Source organism: Penaeus chinensis, chromosome 38, assembly GCF_019202785.1.
Source record: "Penaeus chinensis breed Huanghai No. 1 chromosome 38, ASM1920278v2, whole genome shotgun sequence".
NCBI lineage: Eukaryota > Metazoa > Arthropoda > Malacostraca > Decapoda > Penaeidae > Penaeus > Penaeus chinensis.
Window position 1 is genome coordinate 19,704,684 of NC_061856.1, and position 7,500 is coordinate 19,712,183.

At 27.9% G+C, this 7,500-nt stretch overlaps 1 long non-coding RNA gene across 1 annotated transcript in view; it reads right to left on the reverse strand.

Moving 5' to 3' along the window:
- LOC125046210 overlaps window positions 1-7,500 on the reverse strand; it is a 31,312-nt gene that overhangs the window by 14,943 nt on the left and 8,869 nt on the right. The window lies entirely within an intron of this gene.

Sequence of the window (7,500 nt, forward strand, 5' to 3'; positions counted from 1 at the left end):
TATAAGTGTGTTTTGTGTGTGTGTGTGTGTATGTGAGTGTGTGTGTATGTACGTAGCTGTGTGTGCCTGTATGTCTATTTATGTATTTATATATATGGATATATATATACATATATACATATTTACATACATGCACGCATATATATATATATATATATATATATATATATATATATATATATATATGGATATACATAAATGTGTATTTACAGACAAACACACATATATCTCTCTCTATATATACATATACATACATTCATACATACATATATATATATATATATATATATATATATATATATATATATAAACACACACACACATACATATATAAATAAATACATACATATATATATACACACACAAACACACTCATATATGGTTATATATATACGTATATATATGCATGTATATATATATATATATATATATATATATATATATATATATATATATATATATATGTATATATATGTATAAGTGTATATATTTACATCTATCTATCTATCTGTCTATCTATATATATGTATATGTATGTATATATATGTATAAATATATATATATATATATATATATATGTGTGTGTGTGTGTGCGTGTGTATGTATATGTATATATATGTATGGATATATTAATAAAAACTACATATATATATACATATATATTTATATACATACACATACATACATACATATATATATATATATATATATATATATATATATATATATTTACTGTATGAAATATATATATGTATATATATGTTTATATATTACATATATGTATATATATTGAAATATACATATATATATGTATATATATTACATATATGTATATATATTGAGATATACATATATATATGTATATATACATATATTTATAGATATCTATATATATTTACATATTGATATATATATACATAAATGTATACATATGTGTATACATATGCACATATATTCGTATATGTATATACATGCATATATACATAAGTATATATACATATACATACATAAGTATATATACATATACATACATACACACACATATACATATATATAAATTTATATGTATTTATGTATATATACTCATATGTACTCATACATGTATATACCTATAGATATATCTATATATATTTATATATTTATGTCTATATACATATATATATGTATATATATACATATATATATGTATATATATACATAAATGTATGTATACATATATATATACATATATATGTATATATTCACACACAGACACACATATATATACATACATATATTTACCTATACATAGACATATATGCACATAGGTATGTACACACACACACACACACACACATATGTATATATAGGTGCATATATATACATATATATATATATATATATATATATATATATGATTGCCGTGATGATTAGAGCACTGGACGTCGACGGCGATCGTAAAAATGCCTGCGTTCTGACTGTTGGCTCGAGCCCGAGAAACCACATATCGCCTTGAGAAGTCAAACGCAGGTGTCGTAGGGGAAGTGTTAGCGCGCCGAACCGCGGTTGATTAGGAAGGGTGACTGCTATATAACCTCTCAATAGTGAATTGAGAGAGGCCTATGTCCTGCAGTGGAATGAATGGCTGATAAGAAAAAAAAAATATATATATATGTATGTATATATACGTTCATATATATATATATATATATACATATAAAATTATATGATCAATGTTATCGTAATTACTATTTACTTTATTATCGTTATAGAAATGATTTTTTTTTTCATATTTTGTTGCAGCTGTTGTTATTATTACTATTATCTCTATCTTTTGATATTTTTCCCTATTGTTAATTTCATAATGATGGTAATGACCTTTGTCGTTATCATTATAATCACCATTATTCTTATTATGTTATTCTAATATTACAACTATGAATGGTGACCATAATACAACTTTATTGTCCATAATGATATTGATAGTAATGATGGGAATGAATGCATTCATGGAAATGATAGTAATATTGTTATTAATATACCTACGTAAACTTTTTTTTAGACTTTTTGAAGTTCTTGAGAGTTTAACGACCATTATTGACAAACCGCTTAAAAGTCAAGCGGCTGTATGGTTTGGATCGTGTGAGCCCCAACCAATAAATGGAAAATACATATTTCTGACGCACTGCCTCTTTTCCTGATGGTCCACGCAAACACAAGGCGAATCGCTCTGGAACTTCACTGCTTCCAGGTTCTAAATGGCAAGAATGGGAACCCAAATGGCTCCCGAGCTCCCATACTCGGTTAAGAGAAGCCTTCTCAGCTGAGTATGGAGATCTTGCCTGGGCAGTCTGAAAATATGCTTGCTCAGAATGGCTTGTAGTTCTTAATTTGTGTAATGGAATTGTTTTCCACGAGAACTACTGAGACACTCTGGAGAGAAATATATATACATATATATACACAGTTCACTGCCATTATAATGGTAATTATGATGAAAGAAAATATATATATATTTCTTTTCATCACCATTACCAGTATAGGCTTCAGGGGAAAGGTTGATAGTGAAGGATTGTCCACTCCAACTATATCTTTGACTTTTGAGCACTTGTGATGACCAAATGAGACAGCTCTAAATCGTTGAAAACAAAGGCCCCTTTATAATGATATTATTCAAACACACACACACACACACACACACACACACACACACACACACACACACACACACACATATATATATATTAGATTTGTATTAGGTTTGCGAAAAACCTGTCTCTGCAAACGTTACTAAACCTAATTGCTTTCCTGGGCACCTCAAACAGACTCCTTGCATTTATTTGTTGCTTTCAACGCAGTAGAAGTTGATGAAGCCTATTGCTGGTTTGTTTCCAACCAATGGATTAACAAGTCATCAAAGAGATGACAACTGCCTCGGGCCTGCGTGTTATCATCACTGTAAAGAAATCCAAGAGATTTTCTGTAGTCTGGAAAATGAAGTTACAGAAACATGGAACAAAGCGAAGGTTAGTCTGGCAAAGAGAAACACGTGGAGAGGAATCTCAGACAGCATCCCCTGGGCACTCCTTGCTTACAGGAACTGCCAAATGCCTGTAGTAATGAATGACCTGATGCAACGGCATTGTCATAGAATCCAAGGTGATATCTACAAGATATCACTTGGGCAAATTGTCTCATTTGCATTCCTTTGATAGTGGAGAAGTGTAGTAACTATATGCAAATCTCCTCTGACATCCATCAAAAACGGGCGAAGAGCCTCGTCCATGAACCGGCTATTCAAACTAATATTTTCGTTTGAACATCACTTTTATCTGCAAGAGCTATGCTATTTGTGTTCAGAGCAGGGGATGAAATGATGAAGCCTTCCCAATGATCCTTGGTTTTTAGTGTTAGTCAAGGAGACAAGTCTGTATCTAATGGCCTAAGTAAATGGCGTGCAAGTAATTCACTTGCAAGGAAAATGCTCAAAGTTAGTGAATGCATGAATAAGGTACTTAGAGGCATCGAAGATGTAATAAACGACATTTGTTCTGTTGTATATCTTTTCACATCATGCTTACACAAATTAAGAATAACCTCTCCTACTGGCCCATTTCCTTTCAGATTCCACACAGGACACTGGGAAGCGATGGTGCAGGCATGACCTAAAATCATCCTTCACGGTGAGCGCGTAAACAAAAAGTTGAAAACATAAGTACATATATATTTATATATACATATTCATATATATATATATATATATATATATATATATATATATATTCATACATATACATTTATATATATATGTATATATATATGTATATATATATCTATATATATTTATATATATTTAATTATACATACACATTTATATATATATATATATATATATATATGTGTGTGTGTGTGTGTGTGTGTGTGTATATATGATAATGATAATAGGACTGATAATGATTATAACAGTTATAAACACAATAATCTAATAATAGTGAAAATAATGATGATGATAATGATAATAATGATAATAATAATAATTATAATGATAATAGTAATAATAATGATAATAGGGAGAGTAGTAATGATAATGATAGTAATGATGGTATTCATAATGATGATGATGATAATGATAATAGTAATAATGATAATAATAATAATAATAATAGTGATAATAATAATAACAACAATAATAATAACAATAATAATGATAATAATTGAAATAATAATAGTAATAATAATAATAAAAATACTACTACTAACAAAAATGATAATCTTAATATTACTACAGCTACAACTACTAATGATAATAATGATAATGATAATAGTGATAATGATAATAATTATGATAAAAATGATAATAATAATGGTGAAAATGATAATAATAATGATAATAATGATAATAATAATAATAATTAATATTATCATAATGATAATAATAATGATTATCCCTATAATTATAATAATCATGATAATTATTATCATAATGATAACAATAATAATAATGATAATAATAATAATGATAATAATAATAATAATAATTTTAATAATTATAATTATATTGATAATTATCATTATAATGATAATAATAATAACGATAATGCCAATGACAAAGACCATGGTAATGGTGATGGCTATGATAACAATAATGATTGTTATGATAGTAGTAATCGTAAAATGTTTATAGTAATAATAATGATTGAATTGATAATAATAGTAATGATGATGATAAAATAAAGATAATAATAATAACCATACAAAATAATAATGTTAATAATAATTATCATAATGTCAACAATAATAATAATAGTGATTATAATGATGATAAGAATAGTATGATAATCATGATAATAATATTAATGACGACAATGATAATAGCAATAATAACAATAATGATAATAAGAACAACAATGGTGATGATAATAGCAATGACAATAATGATAATGGTAGTAATGGCAGTATTAATAATGATGATGATAGTAATAACAACATTAATAATAATGATAACAATATTAATAATGGAATTAATGATAATGATAGTTATAATAAGGATAATGATGATGATAATAATGATAAAAAAGATAATGATAAAAATATTGATAGCAATAATGATAATGATAATGAAATAAAACAGTAACAATACTGTTGGTAATGATAATATTGTGATGACAATGATAATGAAAATTATAATGTTAATCATGATAATAACAATGATAATAGTGACAATAATAATGATAATCATAATAATAATGAAAATGATGATAGTGATAACGATGATAATGATTATAACAAAGATGATGTTGATGATGATGATGATAATAATGAGGATGATAATGATGACGACGATAATGATGAAGACGACGACGACGACGACGATGATGATGATGATGATGATGATGATAATGATAACATATATGATAATAAGAGTAATAACAATAAAAAGTTATTGTGATTAAAATTATGACAATAAAAATAGGAGTAAAAATAATAGTAACACAGAACAGTAACACAAATGATGGTGACAAAAATATATTGCTAATAGTAATAAAAATGATAATAATACTGATGAGATTAATGAGAACATAATAAACAATACTAGTACTAATAGTAGCAGTTGTAGTATTTGTTGTACTTGTAGTTTTAGTAGTAGTAGCGACAGCGTACGTAGTATTAGGAGCAGTAATAGTAGTAGTGTTAGTAGTAGTAGTAGTTGTGGTTGTTGTTGTTGCAGTTGCCAATAAGGAAGATAGTAATGATCATAGCAATCTTATTACTATGATGACAGTGAAACATAATTTTAATATCAATAACAGTGACAAATTATGATAAACATGATATATCAAATATGACAGCAATTGATTGTGATAATGATAATATGTCAACATATAAGATAACACTCGCAACGGTAATAGTCATCAAGATAATCATCACAAAAAATAGTAATGTTAATTATAACAACAATAATAAGCAGCGATAAGTTTGAATGCTGACGGTGAGAGTAATGATCTTATAAGAATGACAATACTTACTATAATATAATCATTATTACAAAAATGTGATAACAAAAAGAATAAAAAGAATATTAACGGCAATAACAGTAACAGCAAGAGAAACAATCAAGGTTCGCATATGAAACAAGCAAATTGTGGTAACGCTTGTATACAGTTCTTTATATCTTACAAACCAATTTCACTCATCTGTTTCTCTCAAATACAGATACAAGTTTCATGAAGCCGAGGACGTCGCAAGGGCTGACCTCAGCGTTTTCGTCTGTGGCAAGGTAAATTGCCACACCTCACTGATGTCACCATCGGGTCTGAGCATTCCTTCTGGGATGACTAACAGTTGCTCAAGTGTGACACAAAGGGGAAATACTCTTCAAATAGATCACGCTTTGAGGGCACGTTAATATACACCAAACTATTATTCATTCTCAATACTTAACATGATTAGGATACATTACATAGCTAAACACACACTTCTCTCTCTCTCTCTCTCTCTCTCTCTCTCTCTCTCTCTCTCTCTCTCTCTATATATATATATATATATATATATATATTTATTTATACACACACAATATATATATATATATATATATATATATAGTATATATATTTTTTTTTATATACACATACACTATATATATATACATATATATATACATACATACATATATATATATATATATATATATATATATATATATATATATATTGCATAAATGCATGTGCGTATACATATATATATACATATAATATATATACATATATATACATAATATATATATACACACACATATATATGTACACATATATTTATATTTATATGATATATATGTATATATATGTATGTGAGTGTGTATATATATGTATATGCACACACACACACACACACACACACACATATATAATATATATATACATATATACATATATATCTATTTATATATATACATACATACATAAACATGTATACATATATATTTATATAATTTATATATATTATATATATATATATATATATATATTATCATCATCAAGGGGGCGCATGGCCTCATCCACCCCTCACTTCCAGACATGAGGGTCTCTTTTGGCAAGCCTCCAGACAGGCCCTCAGCCCGACTCTAAGTAAGCGCACTAGATAGCATCCAGGTTTGCTTCCATGGAGCAAAACTGGCAGTATCAAGGCCTTGGAGACACGTAGCTTGGTACTTCTGCATAGGTACCGACATTTCTAATTGCTCTTGTTGATCGATTTCATAACTCCTGCTGCAAGACCAATCCGTCTACTGACTTCTTGGTCTGACAGCCCAGAGATATGGATTATGCTCCCAAGGTATGCACAGCTCTCATTGACATCAACGTCCTCACCGCAAGCATGAATCGACTGAACAGGTTCCCCTAACAGGCCCCAAAGACCTGAATCTTGGTCCAGAAGACTTCTTGGCCCATGGGCTTCGCCTTATTGCTAAATGCATCAGGAGCCATCACCAGTGATTCCAGAGACTCAGATAGGATAGCAACA